Below are 23,406 nucleotides of genomic sequence, written 5' to 3'. Positions count from 1 at the left end.
ATTCGAAGGGTTATCCACCATGCCCTGAATCCTAACCCTCCTCCGTCACGTCGCCCTCGGGCCCACGATGTCAGGGGTATTGTTACATCCCTGGCCTTCAAGAGAAACTTCTCTGTGACGCAGGTACTTCAAGCTGGGGTCTGGAAGCGTCAAGCGACCTTCACAGCCCACTACCTGCAAGACGTGACCCACAGGAGCCTCGATACGTTTTCTATCGGCCCTGTGGTGGCTGCACAACAGCTGGTCTAACCTCAGGCTCCTTTTTGGACAAGTAGCAGTAGGTTGAGGGCGTTGTTACCCGGTCTTAGTCTGCGTGAATGAAAGAGTATGTCTGATTCTTACTTCTTTCTTCATTCTCCCCTCTCTTGGGGAAGCAGCATCCTGGTCCTCGCATAGCTGACCTCAACCTCTGCAGGTAACCCATTCTTCTTTGTGCTCCTAGTATTAAGCTTAATACTGTTGCGTCTCCCATACCCTGACGAGGTGGTATGGGGAACGTCCTATCCTAGAATTCCTATCTGAAGGTCTCAAGGTCAACTTCATAGGACGAGTCACACTCTCCTCCTCACACTGCTTATGTAGGCCACTCGTTCCTAGCGATGCTAGGAACTTGTGAGGTACAGGGGCTCCCTCTCTCTAGTGCTGCTCACTGAGGGATCGAGCCCCCGGGCAAGCCGAAGTCAGTAAGGCTGGGGACTTTCCACCCTTCCTAAGGGGTAAGTCACCCTCTGTAAATAGCATGGTTTGTATTTCGGTTACGGAACAAATGACAAATTTGAAGATAATTTGTATTTTTCCTAACCATACAAACCTTAGCTATTTACACATATGTGCCCGCCATCCCTGACCCCCAAGTCAAGTCCTACCTCTTAAGTGAAGTGAAGCAAGTCACCGGTGTGTGGAGGGGGGAGGGGTAGCAAGCTACCCTTCCCCACCCCCCGCTAACTAGCGCGGGGGTAATTAACCCTCGTTAAAACTATTGGCTCGTCATTTCAGCTGCGCTAAAAGGTAAACCCTCTGTAAATAGCTAAGGTTTGTATGGTTAGGAAAAATACAAATTATCTTCGAATTTGTCATGTTTCTTCGCCGCTACCATCACCCGGTGAGCGGTCCGACGGGGCCTCGGTTTCACCGTCCCCTACACAGAGTAGGGGACGAGGTAAGTCTAGTGTGGAAAATGAACAAGGCGTCCTTTCCCAGGAGCCCAGTGTAAGTGGAGTGCCAATTGCGGGCCCCTCTAGGGCTAGTGAAGGACCCAGTAGTGCGTCCGGAGAGTCGGCCCTTGTGCTCGGGGGTCACGCTTCCTCCGATGACCCCTTGTGGGGTAGTAACGCGGTGTCGGTATCTCCGCCGCCCTCGTGGGCCTGTGCTTCTGGATCGTCGTTAGGGGGAGACAACCGGAGGAAAGTTCGACCTTCGGGTAACGATGCCTTCGGTTGGAGGCTCCCGAAGATGCCGGGTAGGTCACCCCTAAGGATGGATGTGACCCTGGATCCCTGGCTCCCTGGCATGGAACGTTTTGAGTCGTTCCCGACCCTCCCCACGGAAGTCCCCGAAGACTTCCTCCAGCCCTCGACCTCTGGCGTTCAACGCCCGAAGAAGTCCCCCGCAGTCCCCGCTACCAGCCGACACGCGATGAACACAGTGTCGTCGGGTTCATCGGACGTCTATTCCTCGTCAGAGGAAGAGGTCAGGGTAAAACACCGTCGTCGGAGGGAGCAGTCCAGGAGCGAACGTTCCCGTTCGAGGTCACGTTCCCGGTATAGCAGGAAGCGCTCCCGCTCCCCAGGCCGTAAGTATAGGAGGAGTAGATCTCCCGGTGGCGCCTGGATCTACGTATCTCGGGACTCAAAGGTGCTTTGTTCCCCGGACCGCCGGTCCAGTGAACGGTCGCCAAGGCTGCCGTCCTCTAAGCACAGCCTTGAGCCTCGCGACCTAGCCCGCAGGAAAGACCTCTCTAGAAGGCATAAGTCCTCGAAGCCTCCGGTTCACCCCGCCCAGCGGGGGGAAACGCGCTTCTCGTCAGGCGGCCTGGCCGAACCAGCCCAGCTGGTGCGGCCTTCGGGTCGGAAGGAATGGTTCCCGCTGTCGGGTCAGCCCACGGGAACCGCGTCCTCGGCACCCAGAGCCCTAGGGCGGACGAGAGTTCCCGCTGAACCAGCGATGCCTGCATTATCCCAGGCCCCTGGTGCGGACATACCCGCGGATGAGGTCAAGTACCTCGGCAGGACGGCGCCCCTGGCCCCAAGAGCTAGATGTCCAGTCGGCGTGCCCGGTAACCCAGCTCCCCGGCCCCATGCCGAGACCTCAGCTGACGGAGGGGAGGGTTCCCCAACGGAGGACTCCGCTTATAGGAGAGTGGTTAGCCTTATCAGAAGGCACCACAAAATAGCAGAACCTGCGGCTACGGATGAAGATTCCTGGAGGTCAAGCCTTTTGAGGATCATGCAGACTCCCTCCCAACCTAAGACGTCCCTAGCACTTCCTCTAGCCCAAGATCTAGTCCTAGGGCAGGAGTATGTCGACAAGGTAGTGGCCAGCAATGCCGAGGCACCCAAAACCCAGAGTTCCTCGAAATTGCTCCAGGGCCTCAGAACCCAAGGCAAAGTCTATGTGCCAGCGGGACGACGCCCAGGCCCCTGTAAGGTGGAGTCAGCCGTAGACATCCTTAGTCAAGGCGTCTCAGACGATAGAGCCTCTTCGGCCCCAGTCTGTTTCTCGCCAGCAGAAGCCTCCATGATGGAGGAAATGTCGAGGGACTTAGTAAACTTCTTCTCTTGGCTGGACTGGTGGGCTTCCACTTTGGTAGGTGTACAAGCCTCCTTCGACCCCGAGGACCCTGACCAGCAAGGCCTACTGAGGGACCTCATTACCTCCGGGAGTAAAACCCTTAAGTTTTTGACATATCAGTCTCTCGCACTAACAGCTAACTGGGTGCTCCGTAAGCGAGACACTGTTCTGGCGAAGGTGTCTCGGAAGGTACCAGACAGGGAGGCGCGAGCCATTCGCAGCTTACCCCTGTGGGGAGAGTCTTTGTTTCCTCTGAAGGAACTAGAGGCCATAATGGCGAAGGTCTCGAAAAAGAAGGAGGCTAACGTCCCCAGACCTACGACTTCTAGGAGACCGCCCTACAAGAGGTCCGTTTCGGATAGTGCCGCGACGCCCCAAGCCTCTACCAGCACTACGAGGAGAGAGGCCCCCTCTTCCTCCTGGTCCGCAACGCCTCAGCCCCCCCGCAGGGGAGCTCCAGCGCCCTCAAGCTCCTTCAGGTCGGGTTACTCCGCCTCTAGGAGAGGCAGATCAGGCCGCCCCTCTAGAAGAAGATAGAGTGGGAGGCCCCCTATCCCCGCCCAAGCCTCGGGTTGGAGGATGCCTCAGACGTCATTGGCAAGCATGGAAGGCTCAAGGAGCAGAGCCTTGGACAGTGTCCGTACTAAAGGAGGGCTACAGACTTCCGTTCCTAACGGAACCATCCCCTCTTATTCCGGCCAACCGGACAGAATGGCTAGCTCCCAAAGACCCGTTAAAGAGGACCGCCCTTCAAGAGGAGGTATCCACCATGTTAGAGAAGGGCGCCATGGAAGAAGTTCTTCTCCCAGGGCCAGGTTTCTACAGTCGCCTGTTCCTGGTGGAGAAAGCGACCGGGGGGTGGAGACCGGTTATAGATCTGTCAGCTCTCAACAAGTTCGTCAAGAAGACGGACTTCAAAATGGACACTCCGAAGTCAGTCCTGCTGTCCTTGAGGGAGAAAGATTATATGATGACCATCGACCTCAAGGACGCATACTTCCAAATTCCGGTCCACCCCTCGAGTCGAAAGTTCCTCCGGGTGAAATGGGGTTCCCAGATCCTGCAATTCAAGACCCTTTGCTTTGGTCTGTCAACAGCGCCCCAGGTGTTCACGAGAGTCTTCACGACTGTCTCAGTGTGGGCTCACGAATGAGGCATTCGCCTTATCAGATACCTGGACGACTGGTTGCTTCTTTCCGCCTCAAAGGTCCTCTTGGAGGAACAAGGGAGAAGTCTCCTCCAATTTTGCAAGGATCTGGGGATCGTAATCAACCCGAAGAAGTCAAATCTATCCCCATCCACCAGAATGAACTACTTGGGAATGACATTAGACACCATTCGGGGAAAAGTTTTCCCTTCGGAGGACAGGATAAGAAACCTCAGGCACATTATTCAGCCGTTCCTGTCAGAACACCCCAGGAGTGCGAAAGACTGGCAGAGGCTGATAGGTCACCTGGTCTCATTGGAGAAACTAGTTCCCCAAGGGAGGGTAAGGCTCAGATCCATCCAATGGAATCTCAAGAACCTCTGGTGCCAGACGGATTCACAGCAGGTGCTAATCCCAGTCCTTCCAAACACGAGACCCTCCCTGGAATGGCGGCATTGCCAGTCGAACTCACTCAAGGGGATCCCCTTCGGGACCGGCCCTCCCGAGTTACTACTGTTCACAGAGGCCTCCAACCAGGGATGGGGAGCCCATCTCCTCGACGAAACGGCACGAGGGACCTGGTTGGAAGGGGAGAGGCAACTCCACATCAATGTCCTGGAGTTGAAAGCAGTCCAGAAAGCGTGCCTACACTTCGCAAGTCTGCTAAAGGGAAACACCGTGGCGTTGATGTGCGACAACGCCACGGTAGTGGCATACATAAAGAAACAGGGAGGCTTGAAATCGAAGGAGTTGTGCGATCTCACCATAGAGATTCTAGATTGGGCAGAAGAAAATCAAGTGGTGATGTTAGCAAGGTTCATTCCCGGGAAGAAAAACGTTCTGGCCGACGGCCTCAGCAGAATGGGCCAGATAGTAAGGACAGAATGGTCCCTTCTCCCAGAAGTAGCCAAGCTCATCATTCAACGCTGGGGTTCCCTGGTGATGGACCTCTTTGCAACAAAACTCAACGCCCAACTCCCAGTCTATTGCTTCCCTGTACCAGACCCGAAAGCAGCCTTAGAAGACGCCTTTCAGCACAAGTGGGACAATCTGGATGTGTACGACTTTCCCCCTTTCACGTTGATAAGACAAGTGCTCAACAGAGTAAGGACAGCCCGAAACCTAAAGATGACTTTGGTAGCACCCTGGTGGCCGGAGAGAGAGAGTGGTTCGCGGACCTAAAAGACCTATCGAGTCAACCGCAGTGGCCTCTGCCCGCCAGGTCAGACCTTCTGCACCAGCCTCACTTTCTCAGGCTCCACGACAACCCACTCTCCCTACGTCTTCACGCCTGGAGACTATCGAGCGGCTCCTGAAGAAAGAAGGATATTCTTCCTCCACGGCTAAGAGAATGTCTCTATACCTGAGAAAGTCGTCAGCCGCGGTCTACCAGGCAAAATGGGCCTCCTTCACGAAGTGGTGCTCTGAGAGGCACATTAGACCGCTTAAGGCCTCTGTCCCAGACATAGCAGATTTTCTGGTGTTTCTTAGGGACAAGGTGGGAATGTCAATTCCAGCCATAAAAGGAGTTCGAGCCGCCTTAGGCCAAGTCTTCCTCCTGAAGGGCATCGACCTGGGGTCCTCGAGACACATAGCGATGCTTGTCAAGAGTTTCGAGCAGTCCTGCCCCCCACAGGCGAGTAGGGTGCCCCAGTGGGACTTAGCCAAGGTCCTGAAGATGTTGTGTCGTCCCCCCTTCGAACCCTTGAAGGATATCGTAGACAGAGATCTCACCCTCAAGGCCGTCTTCTTGCTGGCCTTGGCGTCCGCTAAGAGAGTGGGAGAGATCCATGGTCTATCATACGACGTTTCTCATTCAAAAGGGTGGAAAGAAGTATCCTTCAAGTTCATGCCTTCTTTTGTGGCCAAGACTCAGAACCCAGCAGTCTGGGACCCAAAGTTTGAGGGTTTCTCAATTCCTGCCAACCCTAAGACAGGCAATGCAGAAGATTTAAAATTATGCCCTGTGCAAACAATTAGGAAATACCTGGAAAGAACAGCGCATCTCCGACCAGGCATCAAGAGCCTCTTCGTTTCCACAGGTATTAATAAGAAACAAGTTTCCAAAAACATCATTTCCTTCTGGTTGAGACAAGTTATCGCCAGAACCTACAAGGAAGATGGCATAGCAGTGCCAGGCACCCCCCGGCCTCATGACATCAGGGGCCTGAGCACCTCCTTAGCCTTTGAGAAAAACATGGCAGTGGGGCAAATCCTGCGAGCAGGTACTTGGTCGAACCAGTCAACCTTTACTGCCCATTACCTCAAGGACTACTCGAGAAAATCCTTAGACGGGCTCTCCATTGGAACAGTCATCTCCGCCCTCCAAGCGGTGTAACGGTAAAAACCCCAGGCGCGATCAAGACTAGCAACCGGTAGGCACAAGTGCGGTTTCCTACCTCCTACCCAGTTGCTTACTTGCCTCTTCGGGGAATATCGACTGGTACCATAGGATAACACATTCTTCACGACTACGCTCCTGGAAGGAACGTCAAAAGAAGTTTTTTCAAAGGGTGAGTACTTAGACACTAACGTGAATTTTTGTGTAGTTACCCTCGCATCCGCTTTCTAGTAGGTCCCGTTATCCCTAGGCCTCTTGGCCTCCACGTCCCGGGTCAGGGGGTCAGAATAGCACTCCCGCCTCCTAAAGTGTAAGTCTCCTAAAGAAAGTAGTTCGAGGTAAGTATTCGTGTTGGAACAAATCAAAAATTTTAAGTAATTTTTATTTTTCCTAACATACTTACCGAGAACTACTTTCGGGTAATGGCCCTCCCTTCCTTCCCCGAGTGCCTCTCTTCCCTTGCTAGCATTGTGCTAAGCCAATAGAACTTAATGATGAGTCTGACCCAGCCGGGCAGCGACCTACGTTGAGCCTACCCTCGGGGCACATTCCTTAATGCCGGGGGTAGGCCTCCTTAGAAAGCGGGGTGGGGGGTAACCTACGCAAAACTCTGGTCGGTAGTGAGGAGATTACCAGTAACTCCTAAAGAAAGTAGTTCTCGGTAAGTATGTTAGGAAAAATAAAAATTACTTAAAATTTTAATTTTAAAGATAGTACAGTATTATTTTGTTATTGAAGGGGACTCCATCAAACTGGTGACTTTTCAAAAGGTATTCAACTACTCTTAAATAAATATTTCATTTTAGTTCTGTTGGGAGATTTTTGTTATCAGTCTCCATGTTAAGAGATCATAAACATAGTTCTATTTTTCATGTAGTGTTGTAGAATACTTTTCAATAGGAAAGTTACTTGAAAAGATTTTTAACTTTGACAAATTTTGCTCAGGAAAGAACCAAGATTCAATGCATCTTTTAGAATAGTGCTTACAAGTGAAGGTATTATGCAAGGTAACCTTTAACTTTATTAAAGGTTGCAAAATATTTTATTGTATACATGCAACTGTTGTTATACAGACGATTAATAACTGTTTAATTGTTTATGGGATGAAACTTTCCCCTACACAAAATCTTTATCTGATAACCCTTTGACTGCCATGTGAAGACTTATTTTTTTTTTCATCTTTCTCTGAAACATACTCCTTCATACCACATGTTAATTGCCTTGTCAATGTGAAGATGTTTTCTTTTGTGAAATACTGTACCATACATATCTTAGTACTGATCAGTACTGTAAGCTATGGAAATACAGTACAGGTACAATCATGTTTTAAACTTACTTTGTTCAGGCACAAATATGAACCTTTGTCTTTTAAATAGGATAGATTATCAGTGAAGCTGGAGTATACGGCAATTAAACTTCTATAACGAGGTGTAAACAGGTGGCTGGTAGGTACTGGCTTGTGGTAGGGCTTCATTCTGATTTCAGCTGTCAAGAAGAACAGACTGTCTGCCACTAACTTAAGTTCTTGGGTTTTAACTACTTTTTTCCCAGTGTTTTTGTGATTATTTGCTTGACTATAGTTAAGCAAGCTTGATTTTATAAGTTTCTTTAAATTAACTTTGTTCTGACACTAAATAGAAATCCTTTGGCTCTTTATTAGGGAATATACTTTTGGTGAAGCTGAAAGAAGAGCCATAAGACTTTTAGCGAGGTGCAACTCCCCCCACCGCTAGTTAGCAGGGTGTAGGGGATTAGTACCAGCTACTCTGCTCACACGTATCGGTGTTGTCTCTTCCCTTTTGCTTTTGGCTCGGTTAAGAGTGGACGTTCGTCTTTCTCCACCATCAACAGTGGCTGCCATACTAACTTATTAGAGTACTTCTTCTAGTCGTCATGTGGATGTGTCCTGGACCTGAAAGGTGCAAATGAGTTTCTCATGTCGATGATTTATTGCATTTCTGGCCTTCCCTTGGTGTCGCTAGTCCTCCATCCCAAGGAAGGTCTCTTCGAGTTGTTGCAGTGGGGAGTGGAGAGGAAGTGCACACCTGCTCCCTCAGAGGTGGTGGACCTGGATCCTTTTCCGAAGGGCTCCAAAGGTTTCGAGCCAGAGGAGTTCCTTGCTTCCGTATCCAGCGCTGTGTTCCCAGACCCGAATTCTCCACCTTCGTCTGCCGCCAAAGACAGCGCTTCCCCTTGTTCTGTGTACGCTCAGCCTTAGGAGGGAGGGGCAAAGTCTGAGGCATATTCCTGTTAATCTAGGGGGTCACCCTTCCTGTTCATGGGTTAGATCCTCCCAGGAGTGGGCTCTGCCATGTGGGACTTTGAGACAGCGTCCGGGATCGCTCCTGCCTTTCTCTAGCTCCTCATAGCACCGTTCACCTTCAGATGTTGTCTCCATGTGAGTTTGACATACTCCAGCCTCGCCTCGTTCTGTTCCTGTTGCCAAGTCCAGGAGTTCTTGCCATTTTCCCCCAGGGAATCCAGACCATCGCGCCTTCTTTGTCAGAATGCAGACCGCGCCTCGCCACCCAGTGCTCTCCACCCTCGTCATGCAGTGTAAACACGAGGATCGCCCAAGACGACTGCTGAGATCCAGGGAGATCTCCGAATTCCAGGTCTCGGAGGGATTCAGCGCGTGAATCAGCCCCAGCTTGCCACCATGCTTCAGCGAGCGAGCAGTCTCCTGCTTGCCAGTGGATTCCAGCACGTACCCAGGCAATGCACGACCCAGTTACTGCTCACTATTGCCTGCCAGAACGAGACCAACTTCCTGCTCATGAGTGCACGTCAGGGTGTGACTCCTCGCCGTTTCATCGCTATGCTTCTAGGGATTCTTCATGATCCAGGCTACCTGATCGCGATTTTCTGTCAGCGCGTGATCGCCCACCTGCTCGCGTTCACGACACTCCCTCTTCTAGATCTTCAGCATCACTTTGCAACCCAGTTCCCACTCGCTTTTCTTCATCGGCCTGTGAGCATCCAGTAGCACGCAGTGACGCAGTAGCTCGCAAACACCCATCATTGCACAGCCACCCAGTAAAGCGAGATCCCCAGGTACCACGCGATATTCCAGCAGCACGTGATCATCCAGAAGAGCCCTTCCCTCTTCCACAGCTTCACTAAAGAATGCAACATAAGATCAATTGAGCATTCGCCGAGACCTTTACGTTCTCCGACTCACTCTTGCAAGCCAGAGTGAAAGGCCATGCCAGTTCCCTTATGACCAGGTAAGAGACACCTCTCTCCCTTTTAGATGCCGAGGCCACAGTCTCCTTGGAGGCGAGATGTCGTCTATAGTTCCATGCTTTTAGAATGATATCCCCTGGTCCTATGCATTGGTGAGAGCAGTGAGCTTAGTGGTATCTAGCTCGCTGCACCCTCAGGTAAGCAGGTGTCAGCAGCATCTAAGAGTACTCCCTGGATCCCGTTGGAAACATTGATCTCTTCAAAGACCTCTACTCCTCTGTATGATCCGAGATGCAGGTCTGCTGTTCCAGCTACATCCAAGGAACATCAGCCCTTAATGACGTTTCACCTATCGGATCCAAGATCCGTAGCTCCTATGGTGCCGCAGAAGCCGATCAACAAGACTTTTCCCAACTCTACTATGGAGAAGGCAGAAGAACGCGACCCTTCCAAGGAGACAACCTTCACTCCTTTACAAACTGGGGTTTCAGATCTCCACTGGAGATCTCTTTGACATCATCTTATCGCCTGTCTCCCATTGAGGTCATCTTGCCAGGACAACGGGTTATATCGGCAGTGGCAGACCAGCCTTAGCTCATTCCTTCCCTGAAGGATGCCCCCGATTCCTCCAGGCACAGTGAAGACCCAAGGCCTTTATCTGATAACAGAGTTCCTTCCTCCTTCAAGGGGGAGTAAGGGTACAAAGATCATTCTGAAGAACAGCGCTGCAAGATCCTCTTTTCAGGCCCAGGAGAGGACTCAGAGTTGTTCATCCTCAGCAAGGGAGGCTCCCATGACATTGAGGGCGTCATCTAAGCATGACAACGACTGCGACCCACCCTGGGCTCATGTGGATGAGAGCTTGTGGGTGGATGACGACTAGGACTCTGCAGATGACGACTACTTTTCCAGGGCAGCAAGTCCTAGATACTCTTTTAAGCCGAACAAAAGAGTCTGAACATGCTTTTTGGCAGGTGCTGGTCTGCATGGGAGTCATCAACGGCTTACGACCACTCCGTAGCTCCATAAGAAGGCAAGGACAAGTCTTGAACCATCTCTACAGCACCCAGAGACCTCCCAAGGCCAGCTCTGCTTTGCCCTGGTCGAATGGGGTAAGAGGAGCCAGGAAGAAGGCCTTTGCTCAGATTGCTAGCACTTTAAACTCTCCACGCTGGCTCCTCCTCAAAGCTTCTCCCTCCTCCTTTCATCCAACAAAGGAGATACTACGAGGTGTTCAACAAAACCCTCTTAGCTCTCCCGTTAGATCCAGCCATCGAAGCCCGGACAAGTGGGTTTCCTGTAACAGACTCTCAAGTTTCCTAGTCACCTTCTCTGCCGCTGATGCCCTTAACATGGAGAAAGTCGCGAAGTTTGCCTTGTCGGCACTTTCGTGGCTCGAGCTATGGTTATGGTCAGTAGGTCATCTTATTAGAACTGAAGATTGGTCACAAGAGTGCACCAGAAAGTTGATGGCAACGTTTCTTTTATCGGGAACCAGAACTGTTGAGTTCCTCGCCCATCAGGTGGTCAACGTATGGGCGAACCTGATTCTCATGCGACGGGACTCGGTAATCGAGAAGTACTATATCATTGATGTGTTCCGAAGTCAGAGGTGACTAGACTTCGGAACTCGACTTTGGAGGATCCCTCCCTCTTCAGTTTGGACAACGTCGAAAGGGCGGCTGATTGTTGAAGAAAGTCTAGCTAAGATTCTCTCCTTCATAAGGCTATGACATCTAGGTCTTTCGGAGCAGCTCCTCCATCGAGGAAACCACAGACGTCTAGGCCACAGACAATCACCAAGAGTGCAGGCTCATCGAAAGGTTTGTCCAAGAAGCCCTTTCTGGCCTGGGAGTAGCAGAATTAAAGTAGAACCAACCGAGGAGGCAAAAGAGGAAGAGGTAGTGGTTGAGGCCACTCCTGCTAGGGAGGGCAACTCTCCCATTTGTCCACCAGTGGCTGGATGCCTGAAATGCCAGTGGCAGAGATGGCTGCAACATGGGGCCAAGCCCTGGATGGTCTCTTGTTATGCATTCAGGGTATCGTGTCCCTTTCATGCAGTGTGTCCCTCCAGTGACTCAAAGAGTCCAGTTCCATCAAGCTCCTACATGAAGGGATCCATGATAGAGCTGGCCTTCAGAACCAAAGTCCAGACGATGCTGGAGAAGGGGGCTCTCCAAGAGGTCCTTGACGAGTCCCCAGCCTTCTTCAGTTGACTCTTTCTTGTGAAAAAGGCATCTGGAGGCTGGAGACATGTCACCGACCTCTCAGCTCTGAACAAGTTTCTTTAACAAACTCCATTCAGCAGTACTACATGTGCACATTGGACCTCACGAACACATACTTCCAGATCCCAGTACACCTGTCATCAAGGAAGTATCTAAGGATCATCCACGACAACAGGCAGTACCAGATCAAGGTGTTGTGCTTCAGTCTGTCAACAGCACCTCAGGTTTTCACGAGAGTTTTTACCCAAGTGTCAACCTCGGCTCACAGGATCATCGTCTGTCTCCTAAGGTACCTGGACAACTGGCTTGGAGGTGATCCTTCTTCAACACCGAGACATACTCCTCGAGTTTTGCCGCAATCTGGGGGTTGTGGTAAATCTCGTAGTTATCCCTACTTCCATCACAGAGACTGGAATACCTAGGCATGATCATCGACACCAGCCTGCCGAAAGTCTTCTCTTCATACGACTGGATCCAGAGGCTGAAGAAGGGGGCAAGTCCGTTTCTTCAACAACAAAACCGACTCCCAGCCCAGCAGTGGTTACATCTCATATGTCACCTATTGTCCCTGGTTTGTCTAGTCCGTGATGGCCGCCTACGAATCGGATTACTTCAGTGGCAGCTATAATCCAGGTGGGCTCAGCACAAGGACTCTCTGGATGCACTGGTCCTTATGGGAACCGAGTGGAAGACAGACCTGAGATATTAGGTGACAGAATTTCCGCCAAGGGGTCGATCTTCTTGTCCTTCCCCGAGAATTGATGCTCTTTATAGATGCGTCAAAAGAGTGGTCGGGGCCCCACTTGCTGCACCACACGGCGTCCGGGCTCTGGTCAAAGTCAGAAAGGTACCAGCACATAAATATCTTGAGAGATGAGGGCAGCCTTCCCATCCCTACAACAGTTCCATCAGTTCCTGGCTGGTCGCTCGGTGGTGTTGAGTGACAGCACCACGGTAGTAGCTTACGCAAACAAACAAGGCGGTACCTTTTCACAGCACCTTTTCCGTCTAGTAGTGAAGCTAAGATGGGCAGAAGACAAGTCGGTGTTCCCATCAGCTTGGTTTATTCCAGGCAAAAGGAATGTGATTGCCGACAATCTGAGCAGAGTGACTCGGATAGTGGGCTCCGAGTGGTCTTTTAATCATCTAATAGCCAACAAAGTCCTGACATTGTGGGGTTCCCCGACAGTGAAACTGTATGCAGTGTCCCTGAACAACCGGCTCCCGCTCTACTGTTCACGAGTCCCAGATCCCCAGGACATTTGGCAGGATGCATTCTAACAACGGTGGGACAACATCGATGTTTATACCTTTACCCAGTTCAGCCTGATGAGAAGGGTGCTCAACAAGGTAAGATCATCCTCGAATCTAGCATGACCATCATAGCTCCGCTAAGGCTTCATGATGAATGGGTCCCGGACCTTCTTCAGCCGCTGATGGAAGTCCCAAGTTAACTCCTTCCACAGCACGACCTGCTCAGACAACCACATGTGAACATCTTCTAAGATCCCTACGTCTTCACGTCTGAAGACTATCCAGCATCTTCTCACTCAGAGAGGCTTTTCGCAACAAGTTGCAAGGAGGATGTCTGGATACCTCTGGAAATCTTTAGCTGCCATATACCGGGCTAAGTAGACTGTCTTCTGTGCTATTATAACAATAGCGGAGTTCCTTGCGTATTTTCAGGAGGAAAAACTCCTCTCGGTCTCGGTGGTGAAAGGCTACCGCTCGGCCTTGAGCCTGGCCTTTAAGCTGAAAGGAGTTAATGTTTCCTCCTCGTTGGAGTTATATCTCCTCATACGGAGTTTTGAGCTTACCTGTCCTCGATCGGAAGTTAGATCACCTCCATGGAACATGGTTCGCATCCTTCGCTCTCTGAAGGATGCCTTGTATGAACCATTACACCAGGCTTCAGATCTTCACCTGACTGCAGACGGTTTTCCTGCTAATATTGGCTTTGGCTAAGAGAGTTGGCGAACACCATGGTCTTTCCTACGAAGTCTCCTATTGAAGGGGATGGGGAGAGGTAATGATTGGCTTTGTCCCTGAGGTTATTGTCAAAATTTATAATCCTAGTTGTTCCGTAACCGAAATACAAACCACGCTATTTACATTGGGTATTACTTTCGGCGTAGCTGAAATGACGAGCCATTAGATTTTAACGAGGGTTTCCTACCCCGCGCTAGTTAGCAGGGGTAGGGGGAGGGGTAGCTTGCTACCCCTCCCTCCCTCACACACCGGTGAAATGTCTCACTTCACTTTTGGCTCGGACAATGGACAGACGTGCCTGTCTTTGTCCTCGCTTGGCAGCCTTAATTTGTTTTGTCTTTACTTAATCACTTACTTTTCTTTTACTCAATATATATGTAAACATTTTTTCGTGTTTACAGTATGTATATATTTGAGTATAGAAATCAGTAAGTTTCCTTTTCAGAGTTTGTGCTGTGTGTGTGTAGTGTACGATATCTCCGTGTAGCCCTCGGCAGTTAGGCCACCATGGTGTAATTTCATGGGTCGCAATCGAGTTTGACTACGGTCTTTCTCTCTCTCTCTTTGAGGTCGTTCACCCTTTTACTACGTTACTTTACTACGTCTGAGTAGCTTCCTTCCCGTGAGGGTGGGGTTGCTACGCCGTACGTTTTGTCTCAATTAGTTTATGAATCTAATTGTATTTGTTGAATTTTCAGCTTTTGTAGAATGATTCCTTTCTGGGTTTTCGTTCTTTATTTAGTGTTCTTTCATTTTTAAATTACATAATTACATAGTTACATAATTATAATTGTTATAATTCTGTGTTGGTTACAGCTCTCCTTCTGTGAGTGTAAGTGGTTGTGAGGGCACGTGCCTGTTGTGTAATTCTTGTGTTCTTTTCCCTCGGGATTCCTCTTCGGAGCCTTCCCGGGGAATGAATGTTAACTAATGATTTTTGTTTTTATTTTTCACAGTTACCGATCTAGTTCGTTTCTGTAATGTGACAATGGAGTGAGCTGTCTTGTTGAGGCCTGGGGATTCGGCTGTTGCTGCCTCCCCTATAGTTCTTCGTCAGGGGCGTGTCTCCTTCTCTTGGAAGTACTCCCGTGACGATTGACAGCTCTCCAGTTCATTTTAGAACACTCGGGAGGCTCGCCTCCTTGGGTGGGTAACTTTCCTTCCGAGGGAAGTTTTCCTGTCCAGGCTTGAGTTTTCCCCTTTGGGGGGTTCTCCTCTTGCCTTTTTTTCATGCGACTATGCTCTTGGTGCTGAGCGGTCGCACCTGCAGTTACGCTCAAGGGGCTGGGCAACTGCAGGAGCCCCTCTTCGGAGGATTGCTCTTTTTAGGTCACTGGCTGACCCGTCTCTTCTACGAAGTGTTCCTCTTTCGTTCGCGAGGGAGTTCACTCATAGAGACTCCTCTTCAGAGGACTCTTCTGCTGTTGTTGCTGTTGGCCGCCTTCGCCGTAAGGCTCATCGTCCGCTACGTCGTAAGGTCCTCCCGTCTCCCTATAAGGGTGCTAAGAGGCGCCTTTTTGTATCTTCTCCGTATGCAGCCTGCAGCTCCTACCTCCTTAGATCTCTCCGGGGATCGATCTCCAACGCCTTCCTGACCTTCCGCCCCTAGTGCAGCTGGACAGCAGTCTGACCTCGTCATCCGACGGGGAACGGTCCTTTCGGGGCAAAGGGTTGCCTCCCACGGGGGGTCTTCCCTTGCGTGTCAGGGTTCCACTGCACGCCCTTCTGCAGTGTTAGCGCACAGGCGCTCTACTGCTCGTCAGCGTTCTCCTGATCGCTAGCGCTCTCCTGTTCGCCAGCGCTCTCCTGTTCGCCAGCGCTCTCCTGTTCGTCAGCGCTCTCCTGATGATCATCGCCCACTGCTGCTGTTCCTGTTGTGCGCCCTGCTTGCCATCGGTCTCCAGAGCACTCTAGATCTCCTGCCCGTCAGAGCGAACCTGCGCTTCCAGTTCCTGATTCGCGCCCACGTTCGCCCGCGTGACCTAGAACTTCGGTTCAGGTCTTGGACAAGGACTCTTCTCCTCGCCCTCGCGATTCGGCTCGTCAGCCTGCTCTAGCGCAGCAACACTCGTGGTCGCCTACGTGTGCTTCTAAGCTACTGTTCGCACAGGATTCCACGCGTCGCCCTTCTGCTCGCCAGCGATCACCAGCTCGCCAGCGACCACAGACGCGTCAACGTTCGCCTGCTCGTCAGCGATCTCCTGCGTGTCAACGATCGCAATCGATATTCCACGCGTTACAGGTCCCATGGACACCATCAGTTGCGATCTAGCGCTCTCCTGCTGTGGACGATCTCCGGTAGCTGAGTCTTGCCGTAGATCTTCCTCCTGCTCGCCAGCGCTCACCTTTACTTCTGTCCATCTGTGCGCCAGCTTTCTTCAATCGCCAGCGCACATCTTCGCGCCCTTTCCTGCCACGCACCAATGGGCGCCAACGGTTTTTCTGACCGTCCATGATCGCCTGATTGACAGCTCGCATCAGCGCTCACCTTCCTGATGCACCTGCGCGCCTTCTGTTTAGCGCGATGCGCGCTATCCATCCCTAGTCTCTTACGCGTCAGCGATCTCCTACGCGCCCGCGCGATTCTTCGCCTGCCCGCTAGCGTTTTGTTAACGCACCACCGCTTGCCAACGCGCCATCGCTTGCCGACGCGCCATCGCTTGCCAACGCGCCTTCACTCGCCAAGATGCGCCATCGCTCGTCAACGCGCCATCGCCCGCCTACGCGCTATCGGTCTCCTGACCGCCTGCGCTCGCCCGCGCGCCCACGTGCCTGCGCGGCCACACGCCCACGTGCCCGCGCGCCCGTGCACATGCGCTCCAATGTTCGCCCGCGCATGAACCAACGGTATTCCATCGCGCAAACCAACGGTGTCCCGTCGCGCGAACCGACGGTGTTCCGTCACGCGAACCGACGGTGTTCCATCGCGCGAGCGCCGGCTCGATTCCTGCAGTAGTCATTGCTTGCCTACGGGTCATCGCTCACCTGTAAACTTTCGGATTCCGACCACCAGCTCTCGCCCTTCCTACCACTCTCGCCCTCCTTCTGCGCTCCCTCGCGCACTTTCGTCTGCGCTCCTGCGTGCCCGCGCACGGGCGCTTCCACGTTCAGCCACGCGCGAACCATTGATTTACCATCGCGCGAGCGCCAGGGCGATTGCGACCGCGATTCCCGTCATGGTTTCGCAACACGGCCAGCCTGGCCAGTCTTCTGGAGCGTATTTCCAGAACACGGTCTTCAACCCGTAAACGCAGAGCATGGCACATGCAAGAGTAGGAAGAATCTTCAGGGAGGTCTGAGCAACATTCTTCTTTCCAGAACCTGGGTTAGCCCTTCCTCGTCATTCCCTGGAAGGGTCTTGCCAGGGAGCTTTCCGTTCGAGATTTCTCCATCTCGTGGAAGGGGCTTACCAGGTCCTTTTCCTCCTCGGTTGCGACCCGAGGTTTTGTACAAGGAAGCTCCAGGAAGATCATGGGTACTTTCTTCCTCTCGGGCTCAAGCACCTTGGCGTTTCGTCGCCAAGTTTCGAACTTGCGGGCAAACTCGATGTTGGAGCATCTAGACGCAGTGACCAAGGGCTTCCTCTCGGGTATCTCATCCGTGGAAGTCGACAAGCTCAGACACTCTTCCATCCTTGGGAAGAGCTTGTTTGAGCCCAAGGACAGAGACATGGACAGCTCTTGTGCGGAGGAAGTCGACTTCCGTTTTCACTCCTCCAAGGCGCTTTCTTTCAGACCCTGCAGGCCTCCAGCGCCTCTTCATTCAGCCTCGTCAGCCTAAGTTATCGGACCGGCTACGGCAGCTAAGACAAGGTGTACAATAGCAGTCCCCTCCTGTCAGGGACAGGTAGCACGGGAGGCTCTCCCGGGGAGGCATAATCCTAAAGGGAGCGACAGAGTTCACAAACTCTAGGATTGGCAACCCCCCTTGCAGGTCTCACGCTGGGGGGATGCCTAAGGTTATTCGTCCGGATAACAGCTTCCCGATGCCGATTCCTGCACGGTCTCCGTGATCAGCCAAGGATATCGCGCCTCGCTCTTACCATCTCTCCGTCACTGTCAGCGAATCCAGTGTCGCTGAGCTTCTATGCCATGGGGTCGGCAAGAGGTTTGCAAGTTGGGCAGAAGGACCCATGCCTTAGGAGAAGGTCCTCCATAGGGTCGTCGACGGCTCCCCCCCCCGGCTTCTTCAGTCGATCCTTTCTTCTGGGAAAGCATCTGAGACGGGAGTTCCGTCGTCGACCTCTCAGCTCTGATCAAGTTTGTCGAACAAATTTCATCCAGCATGGAACAGCAGAGTCGATCAGACTGGTAACGAGGCTGCAGGACTCCTTGGGCCCTGGATCGGGAGGACGAGTACTACCAGGTTCCATTCCATCCATCTTCCAGGAAGCTCTTGGAATTCAGCCTAGACTACAGGTGTTCCTGCTTAAGATGCGGTGTGGCGATCCCGCCTCGGCATCGCAGGTTTTTTTCCCCCCAGAAAACTCTCCCTCATGGCCGCTCAGGAACAGGCTTCCGCCTCCTTCGCTTTTTGGAGGTCTGGTCAACTCCGGTAGGCTTGGGTTTGACCTTCTTCGGCACAGGGACAAGCTTCCGGGTCTTTACCAAGAGTGTGGGATCATGGTAATTTGCTAGGAGCCTTCTCTACTTCTGCCTCAACATCTGGAGTATCTAGCCATGATATTGAGTCAACAGCCATACCACGTTGAAAACACCGCTTCTCGTCCGATCAGCGAAGTTAAGCAACGTTGGGTCTGGTCAGTACTTGGATGGGTGACCGCCTGGGAACACCAGATGCTGTTGCCTCCTTCTCCGAGCCTTCCCTTCAGTTGACTGTGGCAAGGCTGAGGAGAGTCGCAGTACCTGTTCTCGGTCAAGCAGAGCTTTCAGCCCTACCTTGGAACGTTTCCTGGGTCTCTTTTCCTCATTGACCCGTCTAAAGTCCCGAATGGTCGCCTCAGGATAAGTTCCCTGTGAGGCGGCCCAAGTTCCGGTGGTATCAAAACAACGATTAACCGGACTTTCTGGCCCCTATGGGACCAGCGGAACGTTTAGACCTGCAATGGGGGTTGACCTATGGAACCTCATGATGGGAGTGGATATTCTCGTCCTTTCTCCACATTTTGATGCTGTTCTCGGACTCGTCAAAGAAAAGGGGGGGGGGGGGGGGCATGTTCCGGTTCAGGCCTATGGTCATGACCTGAAGGGTACCTCCCCATCATTCAGGCAGGCTTAGGGGCCGTAGTCTGGCCCCTCTACATATCCTGCAGTTCCTGCCGAGTCGCTCTGTGCGCGACGACTTCATGGTACTGGCGTATTCCAACCAGCAGGGGATGCATTTTCATAGCGTCGCATCTTACAGTAGTGATACTGAGATGATCCGAGGTCCTCTCGATACCACTATCTCTGACTATCTGAGCAGAGCTTCGCAGATAGAGAGTACCTGGGGGTCTTTGGCCTATAGTAACCAGCAAGTCCTGGCCTGGGGGACCTGATCGCGTCAGCCTGGAACTTCAAGCTTCCGCCGTTCTTCCCCTCAGTCTCAGACCCCAAGACTCTTTGGCAAGATGCTTTCCGGTGACGGTGGGACAACATCGACGCCTGCGTCTTCCCACCATTGTTGTCTGTTGAGAATGGGTCTCAACGAGACCAAGTTGTCTGTCAACCTTTCGATGGCCTTGAGAGCTCCGCTGTAACTATACGCAGAACGGTTTCCGGACCCTCTGCTTCCCCTGACGGAACTCCTGGGAGAGCTTCTTCCACGGCACAGGCTACTCAAACAACCACACTACAACATCTTTCACGAGCCGTTGCATCGCTTCGGCTTCACGCCTCGAGACACTACGCCGCCTCCTCAAGAAGAGACAACCCGCTACAGTCGCGGAGCGGAGGTCACGTCACCTGCGATAGTCATCCGCAGGGGTCTACCAGGCGAAGTGGAGAGTCTTCTGTGGTTGGTGTCGTGGGAGAAATACCTCTTCCCTTGAGGCCTCTTCTCCAGCAATAACGCAGTTATTGCTTTTCGGCGGAAGGAAACTCTTTTCCGCTCTCGGCAGTGAAGCCTATCGCTCAGCCTTTCCCTGGCCTTCAGGCTGAAAGGAATAGACTTTTTCCTTCCTGCTGGACCTTTCTTCGCTCATGCGAAGCTGCAAACGTCCCTGCCCCCAGTCGGAGTGAGACCTCCTCCATGGAGCATGGTTCGGACTCTTTAGTCCCTTAAGAGATCTTCTCAAGAACCATTTCGTTAGGCCTCTGATCGTATTCCGTCTTGGGGGACGGTGCTCCTGCTCACTCTGGCCTCGGCCAGTGTGTAAGCAATCTTCATGGTCTCGTACGACTCCGCCCTTTCAAGAGAATAGGGGAAGGCAACATTCAGGTTCGCTCCTGAGTTGTTTTCTAGATTCAGAATCTTGGAGTCCCGGACCTTCGGTTTAACTCCTTCAAGATTTCGAGTCTCCGTTCTGTATCAGATGACCCAAACCTTCTCCTTCTTGCCAGTAAAGGAATCGAGGGGTTATCTTTGAGAACAGCTGCAGTTTGTCCTCACGTGCAGCCGGTTTGGGAGCACAGGGAGGACACGGGAGAGTCACCAGTATACCTCTTCAGCTCGGACTCAAGGACATTCATCTCGACCTGAATCCAGACCCTCCCCCGTCACGTCGCCCTACAGCACGATGTCGGATACATCGCAACGTCCCTCGCCTTCGAGTAGAACTACTCTGTGACGCAGGTGCTACAAGCTGGAGTCTGGAAGCGTCTAATGACCTTCGCAGCCCGCTTCCTGCAGGACGTGACCCACAGGAGTATCGATACGTTTCTATCGCTCTGTGGTGGCTACACAACAGCTGGTCTAACCTCAGGCTCCTTTTTGGACAGGTAGCAGAAGGTTGAGGGCATTGTTATCAGGTTTTAGTCTGCATGAACGAAAGAAGTATGTCTGGCCCTTACATCTTTCTTCATCGTCCCCTCTACTGGGGAAGCAGCATCCTGGTCTCTGCATAGCTGACCTCAGACCTCTGCAGGTAAACCATGCTTCCTTGTGTTCCGAGTATTGAGTCAATACTGTCGCGTCTCCCATACCCTGACTAGGTGGTATTGGGAACGTCCTAACCCAGAGTTCCTTCTGGAACTCCAGTTCAACTGCCTAGGACGGGTCACACTTTCTTCACACACAAGCTTATGTAGGCCACACGTTTCCTTGCGGAGCAAGGAACTTGTGAGGTGCAGGGACTCCTTTTCTCGAGTGCGACTCACTCGGATTCTGAGTCCCCGGGTAAAGCTAAAGCCAGTATGGCTAGGGACTTTCCACCCTTCCTAAGGGGTAAGTCACCCAATGTAAATAGCGTGGTTTGTATTTCGGTTACGGAACAAATGACAAATTCGGAGATAATTTGTATTTTTCCTAATCATACAAACCTTAGCTATTTACTGTACACATATTTGCCCGCCAGCCCTGTCCCCCAAGTCAAGTCCTACCTCTAAGTGAAGTGAGACATTTCACCGGTGTGTAAGGGAGGGAGGGGTAGCAAGCTACCCCTCACCCTACCCCTGCTAACTAGCGCGGGGTAGGAAACACTCGTTAAAATCTAATGGCTCGTCATTTCAGCTACGCCGAAAGTAATACCCAGTGTAAATAGCTAAGGTTTGTATGGTTAGGAAAAATACAAATTATCTCCGAATTTGTCATATACAGGCCCTTCTGGATTGGGAGTCATTGTAATGTAACCAATAATCCAGATCAACTGCTACTTTGTCCAGTGATGAGTTTGAGGTACTACCTCAAGAGTACCGCAGGAGCTTGACCCCTAGTAGCTGCTCTCTTTGTCAGTACGGGAAAGGTCAAGAGGAGGGTCACCAAAAACATGATCTATGCATGGATTCGCAAAGTCATAGATTGAGCGTTGAATCTTGATGCTTCTCCACACATGAGATAACCCAGAACTCATGACGTTAGGGGCAAAAGTGTGTCTCTAGCGTTCAAGAAAAACTACTCGGTGACGCAGGTCCTTCAAGCGGGTGTGTGGAAGCGTCAAATGACCTTCACCACCCACTATCTTCAAGACGTGAGCCACAGGAACATGGAGATGTTCTCCATTGGCCCTGTGGAGGCTGTACAACAAGCGGTTTAAACACTCAGACTCCTTGATGGACAAATAGCAGATGGTGGAGAGCAGAGGTTACCTGGGATTAAGTCGGGGATGAATGTTAGGAATGGCTTGCTCTTTCTTTCATTCATCTTCCCCTTTCAAGTGGATGCAGCCCATCAGACAAATTAGCAAACCTATTTGTTCATACAGGTAGACTCAAGAAGATCTCATAAAATATCACATCCTACGGCTGAGGATCCGGAATAACCCCCTTGAGTTCGCGCTCACAAGTCAGAGGGATTGGTTCGATACTAGCCTTCAAGAGGAATCTGTCTTTGAGTCAAGTGTCGAAGGTTGGAGTCTGGAATCGCCAGACAACCTTCATGAATACTTTGTCACTGGGACTTGTGGTAGATACTTAGCTGGTTGTGTAGCAGACCTAACTTCTTCATAAGACAAGAAGCATCTCATCTAAAATAGTAGATGTATAAGTCTAGGATGAGAGGTAAGAATGTTGGGCCCTTTTTCCTTTTTCTTTTTCCTCTTTTGGGGTTCAGCAGTCGTGCTATTATTTTCATGATTGAACGTTGATGCAAGTAAGCTTCTGTGCAGAGATTTTTCATATGAATGGATACAGAAGTATCTCCCCCATTTTCCTTACGAGGGGGAGGATGGACACAAATGTAAACAACCCCATTAATTTTTAATTGACCTCACTATTCAGACATCATATCCTTTTAGAATTGGAAGAGGGTCATCAGTGACCGTCTGTTGCCAGACAGAAACCTATCCTATCACATGAGAATCTTTTCTCACTTGATGGGAGATGGAGTCAACACTTCTGTATCCCCCAGGTCAAAATGCTGGGACATCCCGGGAATTTAGGCCAGCCAGCTTTGTTGTAGGAACTTTCTCCCTCCGTAGGATAAGTCTACCATTAAAGGATGAAGATTTGTATACATGTAAGAAGAAATCACAAATGTTAAAAAGTAACTTGTATTTTTCCTTGATATACAAACCTGAGTTCGTTAATTTTACTTCCCATCTCATCCACCCCACAAGTCTGAGGTGAAGGTCCAACTGGCTACTCAGTGTACTGGTGAGTGGCAGGGGTTTACCAACCAGCAACTGCTGACACCTTTTTATAATTTCAACAGGCGAGTTCCAGCTGCACTGAAAACATACTCTTATAAAAGTGCTCGGGGTCTGTATGGTTAGGAAAAATACTAATTATGTTAGAAATTTGGGATTTTTGTTAATTTTGTTCAATTTCAAAATGGCATTATATGCTGTAAATAAATACTTGTCCATCTGTTGGGAAAGACTTGGGATATTACACAACCTTTTTTTTCATTAATTTTCTCTTTTCCATTTTATTTCATGTCATTTTTCTCTTAATTAATTTTGCTTGTTTGATTTTTAATAGATTTTAGTTTTGCTTCATTATAATTTATGTAGAGCTAAATGGTGGCGAAGAATTATATTGTGCAATGACTTCCCTAATTTTCACTTTAACTAACATTCATTACTCTTTGATGATCCCTCAAGAAAGGAGGTTTGACGAAGAAAAAACTTTATTTTTCAGAGGTGCTACTATTTTGATCTCTCAAAAATTTATTTTGGTTATATACACACA

At 50.9% G+C, this 23,406-nt stretch overlaps 1 protein-coding gene and 1 non-coding gene across 4 annotated transcripts in view; both read left to right on the top strand.

Moving 5' to 3' along the window:
* The window catches only part of sfl (N-deacetylase and N-sulfotransferase sfl), a 158,908-nt gene that overhangs the window by 13,093 nt on the left and 122,409 nt on the right, over positions 1 to 23,406 (top strand). The window lies entirely within an intron of this gene.
* Positions 18,371 to 18,489, top strand: LOC137622141 (5S ribosomal RNA). The gene has a single exon (XR_011040376.1). It is a non-coding gene; the product is annotated as a 5S ribosomal RNA (ribosomal RNA).

Source organism: Palaemon carinicauda, chromosome 28, assembly GCF_036898095.1.
Source record: "Palaemon carinicauda isolate YSFRI2023 chromosome 28, ASM3689809v2, whole genome shotgun sequence".
Lineage (NCBI taxonomy): Eukaryota > Metazoa > Arthropoda > Malacostraca > Decapoda > Palaemonidae > Palaemon > Palaemon carinicauda.
The sequence above is the reverse complement of the archived record's forward strand: the minus strand, read 5'-3'. Positions and strand labels throughout refer to the sequence as shown.